Source organism: Salmo salar, chromosome 08, assembly GCF_965601325.2.
Source record: "Salmo salar chromosome 08, fSalSal1, whole genome shotgun sequence".
NCBI classification, from domain to species: domain Eukaryota; kingdom Metazoa; phylum Chordata; class Actinopteri; order Salmoniformes; family Salmonidae; genus Salmo; species Salmo salar.
Window position 1 is genome coordinate 35907618 of NC_138298.1, and position 21737 is coordinate 35929354.

The window sequence follows — 21737 nt, forward strand, 5'->3', positions numbered from 1 at the left end:
ATACACTTTTACACCTGCTGCTTTAGGAAAGATACACACAGGCTATAAATCAGACATTATCTCACTTTGAACTATAAATCAGACCTGATCATTATATCCATAAAAAATAGAAAATGCATAACAATAAGATGTTGGATACATTTTCAAATGGTAAAGAAAATGACATTGTAAAAGAAGCGACAAAAAAGTTCAGATAAAAGTAGAAACTTTGTGTTAAAAAATCTCTATGCACAAAAAAAGAAAGGCAAAATAACAAATGGCAACAGTTTGATGCTGATCTAATTGGACACGAAGAAGAGAAGTTCATTACAGACAAGGAGAATGACTGGTCTCTGATAGAGAAGTTCAATTCACTACAGACAAGGAGAATGACTGGTCTCTGATAGAGAAGTTCAATTCACTACAGACAAGGAGAATGAGTGGTCTCTGATAGAGAAGTTCAATTCATTACAGACAAGGAGAATGACTGGTCTCTGATAGAGAAGTTCAATTCACTACAGACAAGGAGAATGAGTGGTCTCTGATAGAGAAGTTCAATTCATTACAGACAAGGAGAATGAGTGGTCTCTGATAGAGAAGTTCAATTCATTACAGACAAGGAGAATGACTGGTCTCTGATAGAGGAGTTCAATTCACTACAGACATGGAGAATGACTGGTCTCTGATAGAGGAGTTCAATTCACTACAGACATGGAGAATGACTGGTCTCTGATAGAGGAGTTCAATTCACTACAGACATGGAGAATGACTGGTCTCTGATAGAGGAGTTCAATTCACTACAGACAAGGAGAATGACTGGTCTCTGATAGAGAAGTTCAATTCACTACAGACAAGGAGAATGAGTGGTCTCTGATAGAGAAGTTCAATTCATTACAGACAAGGAGAATGACTGGTCTCTGATAGAGAAGTTCAATTCACTACAGACAAGGAGAATGAGTGGTCTCTGATAGAGAAGTTCAATTCATTACAGACAAGGAGAATGAGTGGTCTCTGATAGAGAAGTTCAATTCATTACAGACAAGGAGAATGACTGGTCTCTGATAGAGGAGTTCAATTCACTACAGACATGGAGAATGACTGGTCTCTGATAGAGGAGTTCAATTCACTACAGACATGGAGAATGACTGGTCTCTGATAGAGGAGTTCAATTCACTACAGACATGGAGAATGACTGGTCTCTGATAGAGGAGTTCAATTCACTACAGACAAGGAGAATGACTGGCCTCTGCTTCTTTTCCGGACTTCCCTTTCTCCTTATGAACTCCTGGTTTTAATTCAACAACACAACACACAACATGTTAAAACCTCACTAGGGTAGGGGGCAGTATTTTGACGTCCAGATGAAAAGCATGCCCAAAGTAAACTGCCTGCTACTCAGGCCCAGAAGCTAGGATATGCATATGTTAAAATAATGTCTGTGAGTATAACAGAACTGATATGGCAGGTGAAAACTTGAGAAAAATCCATCCAGGAAGTGGGATTTTTTTCATGTTCGTAGTTTTCTATTCAATGCCATTACAGTATCCATTGACTTAGGACTCAAATTGCACTTCCTATGGCTTCCACTAGATGTCAACAGTCTTTAGAAATTGTTTCAGGCTTGTACTCTGAAAAATGAGGGAGTAAGACCACTTGGAATGAGTGGACACTGCAGTGTCCCAGAGGTTTTTCATGCGCGAGACCGAGGGCACTCCTTTCTTGTTTTCCTTTTATATTGACGAAGCTGTTGTCCGGTTGAAATGTTATTGATTATTATGACTAAAAACAACCTGAGGATTGATTATAAACATCGTTTTACATGTTTCTACGAACTTTACTGCTACTTTTCGGATTTTTCGTCTGTCTGTTGTGACTGCCATTGAGCCTGTTGATTACTGAACAAAACGTGCGAACAAAACAGAGGTTTTTGGATATAAAGATATAAAGAGGAACTTTATCGAACAAAACAAAGATTTATTGAGTAAATGGGAGTCTTGTGAGTGCAACCATATGAAGATCATCAAAGGTAAGTGCTTAATTTTATCACTATTTCTGACTTGTGTAACTCCTCTACTAGGCTGTTAACTGTTTGTAATGATTTGTATGCAGGGTGCTGTTCTCAGATAATCACATGGTTTGCTTTCACCGTAAAGCCTTTTTCAAATCTGACACCGTGGTTGGATTAACAAGAAGTTAATCTTTAAACAGATGTATAACACTTGTATGATTTATGAATTTTTATAATGAGTATTTCTGTTTTTGAATTTGGTGCTCTGCAATTTCACTGGAGGTTGGCCAGGTGGGACGGTAGCGTCCCGCACCCCCTAGAAAGGTTAAACTGATGCCACATCACTTCACTGGATAAAAAGTTAAGTTAACACAAACTGATATGAGTATCACCATGTCCTGACCCACCATGTGTTTTCCCGACCCAGAAGGCAGCAGGAGCGAGGAGCAGAAACAGACCTCCCCTCAGACCTGAAACCCAGGCCCCCCATAACCCCTCCCCTACAGAGCAGCAGCACTAGCTGAGTAAACCACAACAACACACATATACATGACATACATGACACAATCATATGGACACACTCCCATATACCCACATCATTTATATGTAAACATTTAATTTTATTTATTTTTCATATAACCATTATTTAACTAGGCAAGGAAATTAGGAACAATATACATACATTGACCACTACTAATGTTGTTAAGTCTGATATTATGATGTTGGCATTACAGTACTCATATAAGAGCTAGTCACTGATTGGCTGAGAGGACACACTCTGTACACAGGAAAACCACACTTTCTGTTGTTGTTGCCATGGTGCTGTCATTCAGCCTGAGGAAGAGAGTCCAAATGTTATTATTGTTGTATAGGTCTCACACTGCTGATATTGATGGATGGTATAGGTCTCACACTGCTGATATTGATGGATGGTATAGGTCTCACTCTGCTGGTATTGATGGATGGTATAGGTCTCACTCTGCTGGTATTGATGGATGGTATAGGTCTCACTCTGCTGGTATTGATGGATGGTATAGGTCTCACTCTGCTGGTATAGGTCTCACTTTGCTGGTATTGATAGCTGGTATAGGTCTCACTCTCTGCTGGTATTGATGGATGGTATAGGTCTCACTCTGCTGGTATTGATGGCTGGTATAGGTCTCACTCTGCTGGTATTGATGGATGGTATAGGTCTCACTCTGCTGGTATAGGTCTCACTCTGCTGGTATTGATGGCTGGTATAGGTCTCACTCTGCTGGTATAGGTCTCACTCTGCTGGTATTGATGGATGGTATAGGTCTCACACTGCTGGTATAGGTCTCACTCTGCTGGTATTGATGGATGGTATAGGTCTCACTCTGCTGGTATTGATGGATGGTATAGGTCTCACTCTGCTGGTATTGATGGATGGTATAGGTCTCACTCTGCTGGTATTGATAGCTGGTTTAGGTCTCACTCTCTGCTGGTATTGATGGATGGTATAGGTCTCACTCTGCTGGTATTGATGGATGGTATAGGTCTCACTCCACTGGTATTGATGGATGGTATAGGTCTCACACTCTGCTGGTATTGATGGATGGTATAGGTCTCACTCTGTTGGAATTGATGGATGGTATAGGTCTCACATTCTAATGGTATTGATGGATGGTATAGGTCTCACACTCTGCTGGTATTGATGGATGGTATAGGTCTCTTCTTCTTCTTCTTTGGTCTCCTCTGTCCCTGACGGATATCCAACGAGGCGTAAAACAGGTCTCCTTCCTCCTGAGAGAGAGAGAGAGAGAGAGAGAGAGAGAGAGAGAGAGAAACACAGAGATTTTACAATTAATCTGATTAATATTACTGATATATAGTCGTACATTGTGATTATTTCTTGAAATTCATCATATCATTATGTTTTACTGCTTATTCCTTTAGTTTTTAAATAAAAATGGACTACAAATCAAGTTGGCCATCAGTCAAAGAACTACAAATCTCAATTTGACTATGGCTTCTCCCTTCTCTCACTTCCCCTGGTCGTGGTCTTGTTCAGAGGAACCTGCGTCTCAGTTGCAGCTGTAGAGGAAGAGTTATCACCATTAAAACACCAAATAAAGAACACATCTGATATTGATTTGTCAATTTAACATGTTCTACATTAGTTTACCAGAGTATTAGAAAGAAGGTTTTACTGGTTGATTGATTGATTGAGTTGATAGTAAAACAAATTAAGTGAGAGTGAGTGTATACGGACTTTCTAAGTAAAATAATACATGTAGAATATTTCTAATGTAGTCAATAACTGTAGATTAGGCTATAGGATGTTCCTTACTTTAATAGTTAGTTATTCAATTAAAATCCATCACATCAACAAACTGAATGAGTGAGTTAATGTTATAAAGAGTGAAAGAGCACATACTGCTGTTAATAATCAAGTGAGTTTACCTGTTGTTCTGCAGAAGGAGTAGACACAGGTGGAGGAGAGGAGAGAGGAGAGGAGAGCAGACACAGGACACAGATTGAACAGCAACATCCAACACAGCCCACAGTCTACAGGAGGAGGGGAGGAGGAGGAGGACTCAGGAGGACTGGTGTCTGGACAAAACATTAAACACAAACAGAAGTACACTCTTAGATGATCTACTGCTGATTGAATGTTTACAGATGAACTGGAGGCTGTGTTTTATGACCTTAGATGATCTACTGCTGATTGAATGTTTACAGATGAACTGGAGGCTGTGTTTTATGACCTTAGATCAGCCTCTGGTGATTGATTCAAAATAAGATGCAGTTTCTTTGGTGTTCCTTACAATCTTTTTAACTGTTAACAATACTGTTTCTAGTAATCAATCTTGCTTCAGACCTAATCACAGTACTATTACGGCCACTGTACGTGTTGTAAATGATATTACTAATGCCCTGGTTAATAGAAAGTACTGTGCCGCCTTGTTCATAGATTTATCTAAAGCTTTTGACACTGTAGACCATGCAATACTTTTGGGGAAGCTGTCGTCAATAGGACTGGGATTGGATGCCTGTCGTTGGTTTCATGACTATCTAAAGGATAGAAGTCAGGCTGTTAGATTCAACTACATCCAGTCAGAGCCATTGGAGTTGGTTAAAGGGGTCCCACAAGGTTCAATACTTGGTCCATTACTGTTCACTCTCTACATCAACAATATCGGTGATGAGATAAGAAGGGTTAAATTCATTTATATGCTGATGACACTGTCATGTGCTCTATCGCTTCAACGGCTGACCAAGCATTATCACTATTGGAGACAGATTTTAAGATACTACAAGGGTCTTTTATACAGCTGGAACTTGTTTTAAATGCAAAGGAAACACATTTTATGATTTTTAATAGGTTCAAAAAGTTGATTTAAAATACACTTGTACTTTCAAGCTTAGATGGTTCTCAAATTAATCAGGTCTCTGCATATAAATAGTGAGGGATATGGTTGGATGATAAACTGTCTTTTAAAATGCATACTGACGAACATGGTAAACGGCTAAAAGTCAAGCTAGGCTTCCTCTATAGAAACAGGTGTGCAACTTTTATGTCTGTTACAGATTATGGGGATATTATCTACATGCTACGGCATCAACACTTAAATCGCTGGATGCTACTTATCATTGCACACTTAGGTTTATTACAGGTGCTAGCTACAGAACTCACCACTGTGTTTTATATCAACATGTGGGTTGGACTTCGCTGTCCGTGAGACCAGAACAACATGCTTTCGTGTTTGTCTATAAAGCACCTCTGAATAAACTACCTTCTGATTTATCATCACTCATCAATATTAGAATTATAATTCCTAAAACCAGGTCTCAAGCATGGATTACACTTGAGGCCCATGTGATTTCCACAGAGTTGGGTATGGCTGCCTTTTCCTGTTATGCTCCTTGCCTATGGAATAGCCTGCAGACTAAACTTAAACTTGAGACTCTTGTCCCCCTTGCCCATTTTAAATATTTATTGGAGGATTTTTATTTTTGTATTGCTTGTAACTGTTTCGGGTAATGCAAGTTCTTGTGCTGTTAGGGGAATAACCTATGTGTAAAGGTAACAATCTGTTGCTGTACCATCTGTGATGGTTTTGTTTGTCTTGTGTAGTTTCTTAATCATTGTCCCTAAACTGTATGTGTAAACATGTATACGCAGAGCCCAGCTGTAAAATAGTCTCAGTCTGTGTTCCTTGTTGAAATAAAGGTAGAATAACTCAACCTCCTCTCATTCATGGAAACCAGACACACCAATACTAATACAATATTAATAATACTAAAGATACAGCCAGAAGATAAAGACAGAATAATAACTGTTCTCACCAAGTGAAATCCTAGTGGTGATGTTTCCATAGTGGTACAACTCTTTCTGTTTAATACCTCCTTTACCTCCATCATCCACTACCTTGTTCTCCATAGTCCCACATTAGTAGAGTCCCAAGTCAGATTCAGTGATGTTCTCAATCAGTAGATCATAGGAGTTGTTAGAGGGGTTCCACACCACATTATATCCAGGAAAAGGTTTGGGATCATTGTTACGCCAGTAACAGTATCAGAGTAACTGGGTCTGTCATTAACAGTATCAGAGGAGCTGGGTCTGTCAGTAACAGTATCAGAGTAGCTGGGTCTGTCAGTAACAGTATCAGAGTAGCTGGGTCTGTCAGTAACAGTATCAGAGTAACTGGATCTTTCAGTAACAGTTTCAGAGTAACTGGGTCTCTGATCCAGATATCAGTTAGTATAACAGGTAAACACAACCATAAAGGATACAATCACAACTACTGCCCTGCCCTCTCATGTTAACAGTTCACACCTCTTGACTTGAACTAGTCCATCTCAAGGTCTGATGGGTAATGTTAGACTCCAGATGTGGAACACAGCCAGACTGAGATGGACCCACACCACATGAGGAAGTCACACCTCATGACTTGAGTCTTAGAAGTGTTGATACAGCTGAATGAATTTGTTATTTCAGTCAAAGCAACGTCATAAAGTATCTATCTAGTATCTGGTCCCTCATACAGACTGTTAATACTACACTTTATACCATGCATACTGGAGAAATATTACATATTATTAAGTAATAATAATGTCACATAGTATTTTGCACACACACACTTATAAACGCACGTTCACGAATGCTCACACACACACACACACACACGCACACACACACACACACACACACACACACACACACACACACACACACACACACACACACACACACACACACACACACACACACACACACACACACACACACACACACACACACACACACACACACACACGCACGCGCGCACACACACACGTGCAGTTCCACAGTGGCTGGCCAAGCAGTTGACACATCACGTGTCAAGTAGATGGAAACATTGTGGTTTCTACAGACCTGAAAACTACCCCTCAGATCTGAAGTGATGTGAACTGCTGTACTCTCTCTCACTCTCTCTATCTTCCCCCCTCTCTCAGTACCAGGCCCAGCAACTGTCTGAAACACAGGCCCCCTTAACCCCTCAGACCTCCCCTCAGACCTGAAACCCAGGCCCCCCTTAACCCCTCAGTCCTCCCCTCAGACCTGAAATCCAGGCCCTCTTTAAACCCTCAGACCTGATACCCAGGCCCCCTTAACCCCTCAGTCCCCCCCTCAGACCTGAAATCCAGGCCCTCTTTAGCCCCTCAGACCTCCCTCAGACCTGATACCCAGGCCCCCTTAACCCCTCAGTCCTCCCCTCAGATCTGAAACCCAGGCCCCCCTTAACCCCTCCCCTACAGAGCACCAGCACTAGCTGAGTAAACCACAACCACACACATATGATATATATGATATACAATCACTATAAATGATATACAATCATATGGACAAACACTCCCATATACCCACATAATTTATATATAAATACATGTAAACACATGTAAAGGTATACATACATTGACCACTACTAATGTTGATAATTCTGATATTATGATGTTGGTATTACAGTACTCATATAAGAGCTAGTCACTGATTGGCTGAGAAGACACTCTCAGTACACAGGAAACCCACACTTCCTGTTGCTGTTGCCATGGTGCTGTCTGTCTGTTTGTCTGTCTTTCTGTCTACCGTTTGGCCTGAGGAAGAGAGGACATCCAAGTTATAAGTAGTTGTTCACCCATGGTGCAGCTGTTCTCCTGATGATGAACTCACATTTTACAATGAGTGCATTTCTCTCTCTGTCTATGTCCTATTTGTTTTCCCACTAATCCTGAATGAAAAGAGATTAAGAACTAGAATAGGCATAGCTGTACCATCACATCCGCTCCAGAGCATCATGGTTATTGTAGTAACTGATTGTAGTTTCTGGCCGACTTCAATTCAGGCTGTCTAAGATTGGAGAGGCTAAGATGTTTTGTGGATAAATACTACATTTTGTGACGCCTCAATTAGCTCATACAGATCATGGTGAGATTTAAATGTTATGATTACTGGATGTTCATCATTTCATCAATCAAACATTAATACTGGCAGGATACAGGTATAGAGGCCAACCTTCAGCCTCTGTCTCATGATAGGTCTCTGTCACATGATAGGTCTCTGTCTCATGATAGGTCTCTGTCACATGATAGGTCTCTGTCTCATGATAGGTCTCTGTCACATGATAGGTCTCTGTCTCATGATAGGTCTCTGTCTCATGATAGGTCTCTGTCTCATGATAGGTCTCTGTCTCATGATAGGTCTCTGTCACATGATAGGTCTCTGTCACATGATAGGTCTCTGTCACATGATAGGTCTCTGTCTCATTATAGGTCTCTGTCACATGACAGGTCTCTGTCACATGATAGGTCTCTGTCACATGACAGGTCTCTGTCTCATGACAGGTCTCTGTCTCATGATAGGTCTCTGTCTCATGATAGGTCTCTGTCTCATGATAGGTCTCTGTCACATGATAGGTCTCTGTCACATGATAGGTCTCTGTCTCATGATAGGTCTCTGTCACATGACAGGTCTCTGTCACATGATAGGTCTCTGTCACATGATAGGTCTCTGTCTCATGACAGGTCTCTGTCTCATGATAGGTCTCTGTCTCATGATAGGTCTCTGTCACATGATAGGTCTCTGTCTCATGATAGGTCTCTGTCACATGACAGGTCTCTGTCACATGATAGGTCTCTGTCACATGACAGGTCTCTGTCACATGACAGGTCTCTGTCTCATGATAGGTCTCTGTCTCATGATAGGTCTCTGTCACATGACAGGTCTCTGTCTCATGATAGGTCTCTGTCACATGACAGGTCTCTGTCTCATGATAGGTCTCTGTCACATGATAGGTCTCTGTCACATGACAGGTCTCTGTCTCATGATAGGTCTCTGTCACATGATAGGTCTCTGTCACATGATAGGTCTCTGTCTCAAGAGTCTTTTCCTTCAAGGGTCAACATTGACACCAGAATGAGTGTTTGGTTGATCATGTTGCAGCAGGTTGACTTGACCAGGTGCTGCTAGTTAGGTGTTGCTATCTACAGTACAGAGACGACCTCAAAGCTAAATATTTTCCAGTGACGTCACATTGGTTTGAAACCTGTTTACCTCGATGCTAGACAATCCCCTTCATGTCACAACATGGGTTTCAGATAGAAGGTGAAAACAAGCTGAAAACGTTCCTCTCCATCGAACCAATCGCTGCTCGTATGTCCTTTCATGGTAAAGTACATCTATTCATAAACATGGAAATACACAGCAAAGACCTTGTTACTCAAAGACCCAGCTACTCTCTGACAGTCACCATCAGACCATCAGACCACCAGATGGACAGTCTGTGTGTTTCTCTGATTGCATTCTTATGTGAGTAACTTTTTTACTGGGCCTTATAGCTGGATGATAGATGATTTCTTGATGTGGTTTTATGGTTGACTAGATTTGTTATTGCGACAGTGTTGTTTGCTGTATTTTAAATGCAGAGAAGTTCATGATGAACCAAATGGCAATGTGTAGTTCATCCTAACACTGTTCCTCTGCTACCTGTAGGTGCTGTTTCCTCCAGTCAGTTCATCCTAACACTGTTCCTCTGCTACCTGTAGGTGCTATTTCCTCCAGTCAGTTCATCCTAACACTGTTCCTCTGCTACCTGTAGGTGCTGTTTCCTCCAGTCAGTTCATCCTAACACTGTTCCTCTGCTACCTGTAGGTACTGTTTCCTCCAGTCAGTTCATCCTAACACTGTTCCTCTGCTACCTGTAGGTGCTGTTTCCTCCAGTCAGTTCATCCTAACACTGTTCCTCTGCTACCTGTAGGTGCTGTTTCCTCCAGTCAGGATGGGATCTCTGGAACAGAGGTGGAGCTGAGAGTCAGACCAGGAGACAACGTTGTTCTTCACTGTGATGTCAAACACCATGATAAAACACATTGGCATAGAAACAGCTCCATTGAGAATGTGGGTCGTTTCAGTGTTTCAAACCAGGATATAATGGACAATCCTGTCCCTCGCTTCTATTTCCTGTGGCGTTCTCAACAGTTCTGGGATCTACTGATTGAGAACATCACTGAATCTGACCTGGGACTCTACTACTGTGGGAGCTGGAAGAAGAAGTTTCTGAACTTTGAAGGGGTTAGCGATACAGTAGAAACGTTCATATCTAACAATGGAAATGTCATCACCAGACTTTCATTTGGTAAGAACATACAGCCATAGAAAATATATTTACAGACATTTCTCAATCAAGTTCTTCATGTTTTCTTGTGTTTATGTCCAGAAACCAGTCCTCCTGACTGTCTGTTGCCAGAAACCAGTCCTCCAGAGCCCTCCTCCTCCCCTCCTCCTGTAGACTGTGGGCTGTGTTGGATGTTGCTGTTCAGTCTGTGTCCTGTGTCTGCTCTCCTCTCCTCTCTCCTCTCCTCCACCTGTGTCTACTCCTTCTGCAGAACAACAGGTGAACTGACTTCATTATTAATAGCATTATGTGCTCTTTCATTCTTTTATAGTATGAAGTCACTAATTCATTCATATTGTATTTTTGTATTAAGGTAAAGAACTTTCTTACCCTAACCTTTTTGTTTTTGACTACAATATTAATAACACAAAAAAACATATTTAACTGATTTGGCAAAACTCTTCTCCACAGCTACAACTGAGACTCAGGTTCCTCTGAACAGGACTACCACCAGGGGGGGTGACAGCAGAGAGAAGGTACTGTCACTTTACAGTAAGAGTGGGTGTTGTAGTTCTATAACAAGTGGCCATCTTTATTTGTAGTACACATTTCTTGTATCCCAGTCTTATTCCATTTTTTTTACATTGTAAATTCATTAGCAACAATACATTATTTATGATGATAATATTATAAAGTTAACAGATCATTTATAAAATACATCTCTATTCTCTCTCTCTGTGAGACCTATACCATCTAACAGTGAGACCTATACCATCAATACCATCAGAGTGTGAGACCTATACCATCCATCAATACCAGTGGAGTGAGACCAATACCATCCATCAATACCAGCAGAGTGAGACCTATACCATCCATCAATACCATCAGAGTGTGAGACCTATACCACCCATCAATACCAGCAGAGTGAGACCTATACCATCCATCAATACCATCAGAGTGTGAGACCTATACCATCCATCAATACCAGTGGAGTGAGACCAATACCATCCATCAATACCAGCAGAGTGTGAGACCTATACCATCCATCAATACCATCAGAGTGTGAGACCTATACCATCCATCAATACCAGTGGAGTGAGACCAATACCATCGATCAATACCATCAGAGTGTGAGACCTATACATCCATCAATACCAGTGGAGTGAGACCAATACCATCGATCAATACCATCAGAGTGTGAGACCTATACATCCATCAATACCAGTGGAGTGAGACCAATACCATCCATCAATACCAGCAGAGTGTGAGACCTATACCAGTCATCAATACCAGCAGAGTGTGAGACTAATAACATCCATCAATACCAGCAGAGTGTGAGACCTATACCACCCATCAATACCAGCAGAGTGAGACCTATACCAGCCATCAATACCAGCAGAGTGAGACCTATGCCATCCATCAATACCAGCAGAGAGTGAGACCTATACCATCCATCAATATCAGCAGTGTGTGAGACCTATACCATCCATCAATACCAGTAGAGTGTGAGACCTATACCATCCATCAATACCAGCAGAGAGTGAGACCTATACCATCCATCAATACCAGTGGAGTGAGACCAATACCATCGATCAATACCATCAGAGTGTGAGACCTATACATCCATCAATACCAGTGGAGTGAGACCAATACCATCGATCAATACCATCAGAGTGTGAGACCTATACCATCCATCAATACCAGCAGAGTGAGACCTATACCAGCCATCAATACCAGCAGAGTGTGAGACCTATACCATCCATCAATACCAGCAGAGAGTGAGACCTGTACCATCCATCAATACCATCAGAGTGTGAGACCTATACCATCCATCAATACCAGCAGAGAGTGAGACCTATACCATCCATCAATACCATCAGAGTGTGAGACCTATACCACCCATCAATACCAGTAGAGTGTGAGACCTATACCATCCATCAATACCAGCAGAGAGTGAGACCTATACCAGCCATCAATACCTGCAGACTGATACCATTACCCTCCATCAATACCAACAGAGTGTGAGACCTACACCAATATAGCTGGGAGGACAAGGTTTGACAACAACAGTTTTAATGCTTTTACTTAATTTTGGGGGAAATATGTTTTACTTTTTATTATGAGATTTTTCATGTTTTACTTTTATCGGTAACCTTTTAATAATAATAACAATAGTGATTTAGAAAATGTTGTTAAGCTCAGGGAATAATGGTTAAATAGCTCTTGTTATGGTTTTTGTAGGTGTTAAAGTTCATTGTTTTCATTTGTAAGTGTATTGATATGTGTTAATGTAGCTGAATAAACATTGATTCAGTTTAATTAGATTTAATTTAATTATTTTTTTGTCTCCCCTTAAAGTCTCTGAGTACAAGGTCATTGTCATAATTACAGCCGTGTTGAAGAGACCAAACTGCAGCAGGTGAAATGTGTATATATATATATATATATATATATATATATATATATATATATATATATATATATATATATATATATATATAAGAGCAAAGTATCCACGGGAAAAACCAATAAACAGAAACGACTAACATGCTACGTACATACCAAAACTAGCAGTGTTAGCACAACCCCAAGTGACAAACATACTCCTAATTATATGACTCCCAATCAGGAACAACGATAACCAGCTGTCCCTGATCGGGAGCCACACAGACCCACATAGAAATACAACACCCAGAACACACATACACAGACATACTCTGCCACATCCTGACCAAAACTACACAACAACACACTCTGCTGGTCAGGACGTGACGGTCATGATATTTGGTTTGACAAATGCTCCAGCAAACCAATCAGATGTATTTGAGGGTGTGGCTTAGATGTGAAGGGGTGTGGTTAAAATACAAAGAGGGTGTGGTTTTAGAAGCTAGGGGGGTTTGGCTTTAGATATAGAATAACTTTCTTCAAAGTAATGACTCGGGATGTCGGTTATGAAGATTAAAGTTATTTTTTGTATTAATACTTGGGCAGAACCCAACAACTTTATAAACTCCAACACTGGTTCAGTGATGTCTGTGCTGTTTGCTGTGAGCTGTACAGTGACCTGACGACTGGACTTGAGTTCTGTATTCACCTCTTCTGGAACCTCATCATCAGTCTCCTCTGACTGATCGGGTGATGTCAGAATGCTGGCTCTGTTCCAACATAGCTGGCTCTGTGTCATGTTTCAAATACTTTGTCCTCTTGTAGGGAGGTCAGCTGGATTTGTTTTCCCTTCAATATGTGACCCTGACTCTGGATTGGTCAAGGACTGGAACTCTGTCACTCAGTTTACAAAAAACTCTTTCTGTTTCTGAGCTGAGCTCCAAATCCAACACAGCACTCCTCGAGTCTGTCCACATTTTGATCAGGTTTAGTTCCATTTTCAGGGTGGTCATCAATTTTCAGGGTGGTCATACATTTTCAGGGTGGTCATCAGATTGTTTTCTAGTCTGCCTCCACAAAACAATGCATAGTCAATATCTGGGCTTAGTAACACAGGCTTGCTATACTATTGTGAAGGCAGTTACTGTGGTCGTAATCATTATATAGTTAATTCAACGAAACGGGAAGGGTAATATACTTTATTTCAAATACAAGGGGAGGGTTAGGGGAAAATACTTGGAATTATGGGAAGGGGGTACATGTTTTTAATGATATCTCAAGTTGGAACACCACTCCCCCTAGGAATTGATTATTTATTTTATGGGCTGTGTCTAAATCCACCACATCCGCTTATGGCGGCCTTCCACATCTGAGGTGGAAGGTGGCCGAACTACAGGGATGTTTGTCAGACCATGAGATACCCGAAATCGGTCATCTCACGAAAGGGCTGTATCGTCCAAAATGGTTCAACTCCTCAGTCCTCCCCTAAGACCTGAAGCCAAGGCCCTCTTAACCACTCAGACCTGAAACCCCCCTTAACCCCTCAGACCTGAAGCCAAACCCCTCGTAACCCCTCAGTCTTCCCCTCAGACCTGAAGCACCCTCTTAAGCCCTCAGTCCTCCCCTCAGACCTGAAACCCAGGCCCTCTTATGCCCTCAGTCCTCCCCTCAGATCTGAAACCCAGGCCCTCTTATGCCCTCAGTCCTCCCCTCAGACCTAAACACAAGGCCCTCTTAACCCCTTATACGTCCCCACAGACCTGAGGCCGAGAGCAGACTCAAGAAGCAGAATATACCATATACCCACATACATATTTATATATATGCACACATGTAAACACATGTAAACATATATATACATTGACCCCCACTAATGTTGTTAGGTCTGATATTATGATGCTGGTATTACAGTACTCATATAAGAGCTAGTCACTGATTGCCTGAGAAGACACACTGCATACAGGAAACCACACTGACTTCCTGTTGCCATGGTGCTGTCTGTCTGTCAGCCATTTGGCCTGAGGATGAGAGTATATGCTTATTTCTTACATATGTTATTTACATGCCCACTATTCATTGATATCAACAGAGCAGTATCAACCAGGATAAAAAGAACTAGAACAGCTTAACATGGTTATACCAACACATCACCTAGTGCATCTTGGGTATTGTAGTTTCTCATTTTAATAGCAGAGTGTTATGGTCTAATACTTAGTGTTTAGTCTCCATGTTATCAGAGTGTTATGGTCTAATACTTAGTGTTTAGTCTCCATGTTATCAGAGTGTTATGGTTTAATACTTAGTGTTTAGTCTCCATGTTATCAGAGTATTATGGTCTAATACTTAGTGTTTAGTCTCCATGTTATCAGAGTGTTATGGTCTAATACTTAGTGTTTAGTCTCCATGTTATCAGAGTGTTATGGTTTAATACTTAGTGTTTAGTCTCCATGTTATCAGAGTATTATGGTCTAATACTTAGTGTTTAGTCTCCATGTTATCAGAGTGTTATGGTCTAATACTTAGTGATTAGTCTCCATGTTATCAGAGTGTTATGGTTTAATACTTAGTGTTTAGTCTCCATGTTATCAGAGTGTTATGGTCTAATACTTAGTGTTTAGTCTCCATGTTATCAGAGTGTTATGGTCTAATACTTAGTGTTTAGTCTCCATGTTATCAGAGTGTTATGGTCAACCACTGGACTGGGGTCAGTAGCGTCATCTGTGTGTCCCAGTTTAGAGACCTGTCTGACTGTCAGGTTACCTGAAATAATTCATAAATCAGGGGCAGGATTTGATTTATACATTTAACTGTATAAAAAAAGCAATGCTCAATGTTCAAATAAGCAAACATGAGGTCAATCATGATGATCTAACTCAGTCATCAAAATCAGTGTTTGTTTCTTCATTGAGTGTTTATAGGTCTCTTAAGGTGTTGCTATTTAAGGAAAACACCTCAAAGCTGAATATTTTCCATTGACGTCACGTTGTTGTGAAACCTGTTTACCTCGATGCTAGACCCTCCTCTTCCTGTCACAACATGGGTTTTAGAGAAAAGGACCACGAACTGAAAACTTTCCACTCGATCGAACCAATCGCTGCTCGCATGTCCTTTCATGGTAAAGTACATCTAGTCATGAACACGGAAATACGCAGCAAAACCTTGTTACTCAAAGACCCAGCTACTCTCTGACAGTCACCATCAGACCATCAGACCACCAGATGGACAGGCTGTGGGTCACTCTGATTGCATTCTTATGTGAGTAACTTTTTTGCTGAAGATAGCTGATTCCTTGATGTGGTTTTATGGTTGACTAGATGTGTTATTGAGATAGTGTGATGACTGTGATGTTTGTTATATTTCTGCATGTAGAGAAGTTTATGATGAACCAAATGACAATGTGTACTTCATCCTAACATTGTTCCTTCCTCTGCTACCTATAGGTGCTGTTTTTTCCAGTCAGTTTATCCTAACGCTGTTCCTCTGCTACCTGTAGGTGCTGTTTCCTCCAGTCAGTTCATCCTAACACTGTTCCTCTGCTACCTGTAGGTGCTGTTTCCTCCAGTCAGTTCATCCTAACACTGTTCCTCTGTTACCTGAAGGTGCTGTTTCCTCCAGTCAGTTCATCCTAACACTGTTCCTCTGCTACCTGTAGGTGCTGTTTCCTCCAGTCAGTTCATCCTAACACTGTTCCTCTGCTACCTGTAGGTGCTGTTTCCTCCAGTCAGTTCATCCTAACACTGTTCCTCTGCTACCTGTAGGTGCTGTTTCCTCCAGTCAGTTCATCCTAACACTGTTCCTCTGCTACCTGTAGGTGCTGTTTCCTCCAGTCAGTAAATCCTAACACTGTTCCTCTGTTACCTGTAGGTGCTGTTTCCTCCAGTCAGTTCATCCTAACACTGTTCCTCTGCTATCTGTAGGTGCTGTTTCCTCCAGTCAGTTCATCCTAACACTGTTCCTCTGCTACCTGTAGGTGCTGTTTCCTCCAGTCAGTAAATCCTAACACTGTTCCTCTGTTACCTGTAGGTGCTGTTTCCTCCAGTCAGTTCATCCTAACACTGTTCCTCTGCTACCTGTTGGTGCTGTTTCCTCCAGTCAAGATGGGATCTCGGTAGCAGAAGTGGAGCTGAGAGTCAGACCAGGAGACAACATCACTCTCTATAGTGACTGCAGAACAACAAATGAAATGTACACAGTCTGGTTCAGGAATTGGTCTCATGAGCACCAGCCTCCTCTTGTTATTACATATGTTATTACATATTATGAGAACATCACTGCATCTGACCTGGGACTCTACTACTGTGGTAATCTGACCTGGGACTCTACTACTGTGGTAATCTAACCTGGGACTCTACTACCGTGGTAATCTGACCTGGGACTCTTCTACTGTGGTAATCTGACCTGGGACTCTACTACTGTGGTAATCTGACCTGGGACTCTACTACTGTGGTAATCTGACCTGGGACTCTACTACTGTGGTAATCTGACCTGGGACTCTACTACTGTGGTAATCTGACCTGGGACTCTACTACTGTGGTAATCTGACCTGGGACTCTACTACTGTGGGACTATAGAGAGTAATATGGAAAAAGAAAAACGTATTGAAAAGAAAAATGTCTACCACTATGGACATGTCATGAGAAGGCTTTCATTTGGTAAGACCAATGCATTATTCTATATTTATTTAATGGCTGTATATTTGGTTTTGGTATAGCATGTCTGGTTTCCTTGAATAAGAGGAGAATGAGCTCTATGATCGTAGTCCCGCATTTTTTCCTGTGTGTTTTGTTCAGATGCCGGAACATCTGACGTAGACTGTGGTCTGTGTTGGATGTTGCTGTTCAGCCTGTGTCCTGTGTCTGTTCTCCTTTCCTCCCTCCTTTCCTCTGTCTGTTTCTACTCCTTCTGCAGAACAACAGGTAAACTCATTCTCACATTTGTAGTGAGGATTCCCTTTTTCACTTATTCATTTTTTATGTCTGGGTATTCCTAATGAGTCTTACTTATTATTATAATAATTACCTATGTTTTTAACCTTTGTGTTTTTACCACAATAAGTAAACATCTACCAACTTTTAACTGATATGTCCTAGTTTGACCTAAAACTGTTGTTTAATGGTGATAACTCTTCTTCTGCAGCTCCAACTGAGACTCAGGGGAGGTGACGGCAGAGAGCAGACTACAGTCAAAGTGGGTGTTGTAGTTTTATTTTAAGAAGTCATCTTAATTTGTAGTCCATGCGTTTGGTAACCCTGCCTTATTGAAACAGTATTTTCAATGGTAGATAGACACATTAAAAACAGAAGATAAAAAGCAACAATACATAATGTCAAATCCTAATGTGTGATGATATATCATTAAAATTAACAGATTATTAATAATCTCTCTCTCTCACACTCAGTCACTCACTCACTTCAGTACCTACACAGCCAGAAGACCTATACAAATGTAGCTGGTATGACGACAGTGTTGATATTTTTAAGTTACTTAATTTTGAAATAATTTAATACCAGTGATATTTTTTACAACTTTTGTATGTAACCTTTTAATAATAATAACAATAGTGATTTAGAAAATGTTTTAAAGCTCAGCAAATAATGGTTAAATATCTCTTGTTATTGTAACGGTTGTTGCAAGGAGAGGACCAAGGTGCAGCATGGTAGGTGTTCATCATGTTTATTAGTTCTGAACACTGAATCAAAAACAAAGTGGAACAAAGCGCAACAACTCTGTCAGGTGAAAAACACAATACAGAAAACAACTACCCACAAAAATCCTGTGGGAAAAGGCTACCTAAGTATGGCTCCCAATCAGAGACAACAATAGACAGCTGTCCCTGATTGAGAACCATACCCAGCCAAAACAAAGAAATACACAAAACATAGAAAAAGGGACATAGAATGCCCCCCTAGTCACACCCTGGCCTAACCAAAATAGAGAATAAAACCCTCTCTATGGCCAGGGCGGGACAGTTATAGTTTTAGTTTGTAATAGTAGTTGTGAAAGTTTATTGTATTTCATTTGTAGGTGTATTGATATGTGTTAATGAGGCTAAATAAATATTGATTCAGTTTAATTGATTTAATTTCATAATTTCTTTGTCTTCCTTTAACTTCTCTAGGGTAGGGGGCAGTATTTTGACGTCCGGATGAAAGGCATGCCAGTAGTAAACTGCCTGCTACTCAGACTCAGAATGTAGGATATGCATATAATAGTGGATTTGGATAGAAAACACTTTGAAGTTTCTAAAACTGTTTGAATGATGTCTGTGAGTATAACAGAACTCATATGGTAGGCAAAAACATGAGAAAAATCCAACCAGGAAGTGTGGAAATCTGAGGTTTGTAGTTTTTCAAGTGATTGCCAATACAGTATACAGTGACTTAGGGTTCATTTTGCACTTCCTACGGTTTCCACTAAATGTCAACAGTCTTTAGAACGTTGTTTCATGCTTCTACTGTGAATGGGGAGGGAATAAGAGCTCCTGGAAGTAGATGAGTGAAAAAATGACATGAGCTCAGAGGCGCGCACTCACGTGAGAGTTAGCTGTGTTCCTTTTCTTTTTTGAAGCCATTGGAATTGTCCGGTTGGAATATTACTGAAGATTTATGATTAAAACATCCTAAATATTGATACTATACATCGTTTGACATGTTTCTACCAACGTAAATATAACTTTTTTTGACTTTTCGTCGTGACATTTTGCGCGCGCTTCCTGCATTTGGAGTAGTGGACTAAACGCGTGAAAAAAATGAGATATTTGAACATAAATGATGGACTTTATCGAACAATACAAACATTTATTGTGGAAATGGGATACCTGGGAGTGCATTCTGATGAAGATCATCAAAGGTAAGTGAATATTTCTAACGTAATTTTTGTCATTTCTGTTGACTCCAAAATGGCGGGCATCTGTATGGCTTGTTTTGATATCTGAGTACTGTACTCAGATTATTGCAAAATTTGCTATCGCCGTGAAGCTTTTTTGAAATCTAAGAGAGCGGTTCCATTAACCTCTTACATCTAGACGTTCCGCTAGCGGAACACCTGCTCCAATATCCAATGATAGGCGTGGCGCGAATTACAAATTCCTCAAAAATACAAAAACTTCAATTTTTCAAACATATGACTATTTCACAGCATTTTAAAGACAAGACTCTCCTTTATCTAACCACACTGTCCGATTTCAAAAAGGCTTTACAGCGAAAGCAAAACATTAGATTATGTCAGCAGAGTACCCAGCCAGAAATAATCAGACACCCATTTTTCAAGCTAGCATATAATGTCACAAAAACCCAGAAGACCAGCTAAATGCAGCACTAACCTTTGATGATCTTCATCAGATGACACACCTAGGACATTATGTTATAAAATACATGCATGTTTTGTTCAATCAAGTTCATATTTATATCAAAAAACAGCTTTTTACATTAGCATGTGACGTTCAGAACTAGCATACCCCCAGCAAACTTCCGGGGAATTTACTAACAATTTACTAAATTACTCACGATAAACGTTCACAAAAAGCATAACAATTATTTTAAGAATTATAGATACAGAACTCCTCTATGCACTCGATATGTCCGATTTTAAAATAGCTTTTTGGTGAAAGCACATTTTGCAATATTCTAAGTACATAGCCCAGCCATCACGGGCTAGCTATTTAGACACCTGGCAAGTTTAGCCTTCACCAAAATCAGATTTACTATTACAAAAATGTTATTACCTTTGTTGTCTTCGTCAGAATGCACTCCCAGGACTGCTACTTCAATAACAAATGTTGGTTTGGTCCCAAATAATCCATCGTTATATCCGAATAGCGGCGTTTTGTTCGTGCGTTCCAGAAACTATCCGAAATGGTATATCAGGGCGCAATTCGTGACAAAAAAAATCGAAATATTCTATTACCGTACTTCGAAGCATGTCAACCGCTGTTTAAAATCAATTTTTATGCAATTTATCTCGTAAAAAAGTGATAATATTCTGACCGGGAATCTCGTTTTCGGCAAACAGAGGAAAAATCACAAAGACGGGGGCGGTCAGGGTATGCGCCTAAGCCCACAGTCCCTTGATCGGCCACTTGAGAAAGGCGATAATGTGTTTCAGTCTGGGGCTGGGATGACAACATTCTGTTTTTTCCCGGGCTCTGAGAGCCTATGGAAGACGTAGGAAGTGTCACGTTAGAGCAGAGATCCTTTGTAATTGAATGAGATGGCAAAGAATTTCAAGAAATGGTCAGACAGGCCACTTCCTGTAAAGGAATCTCTCAGGTTTTGACCTGCCATTTGAGTTCTGTTATACTCACAGACACCATTCAAACAGTTTTAGAAACTTTGGAGTGTTTTCTATCCAAAGCCAATAATTATATGCATATTCTAGTTACTGGGCAGGAGTAGTAACCAGATTAAATCGGGAACGTTTTTTATCCAGCCGTGAAAATACTGCCCCCTAGCCATAACAGGTTAAGGAGAAGTGTATCTGTAATTCTTTGAATAACTGTAGAATATTTTATCAACGTTTATGATGAGTATTTCTGTAAATTGATGTGCTCATTCACCGGAGGTTTTGGGAGGCAAAACATTTCTGAACATTACTTGCCAATGTAAAATGCTGTTTTTGGATATAAATATGAACTTTATCCAGCAAAACATACATGTATTGTGTAACATGAAGTCCTAGGAGTGCCATCTGATGAAGATCATCAAAGGTTAGTGATTCATTTTAGCTGTATTTCTGGTTTTTGTGACGCCTCT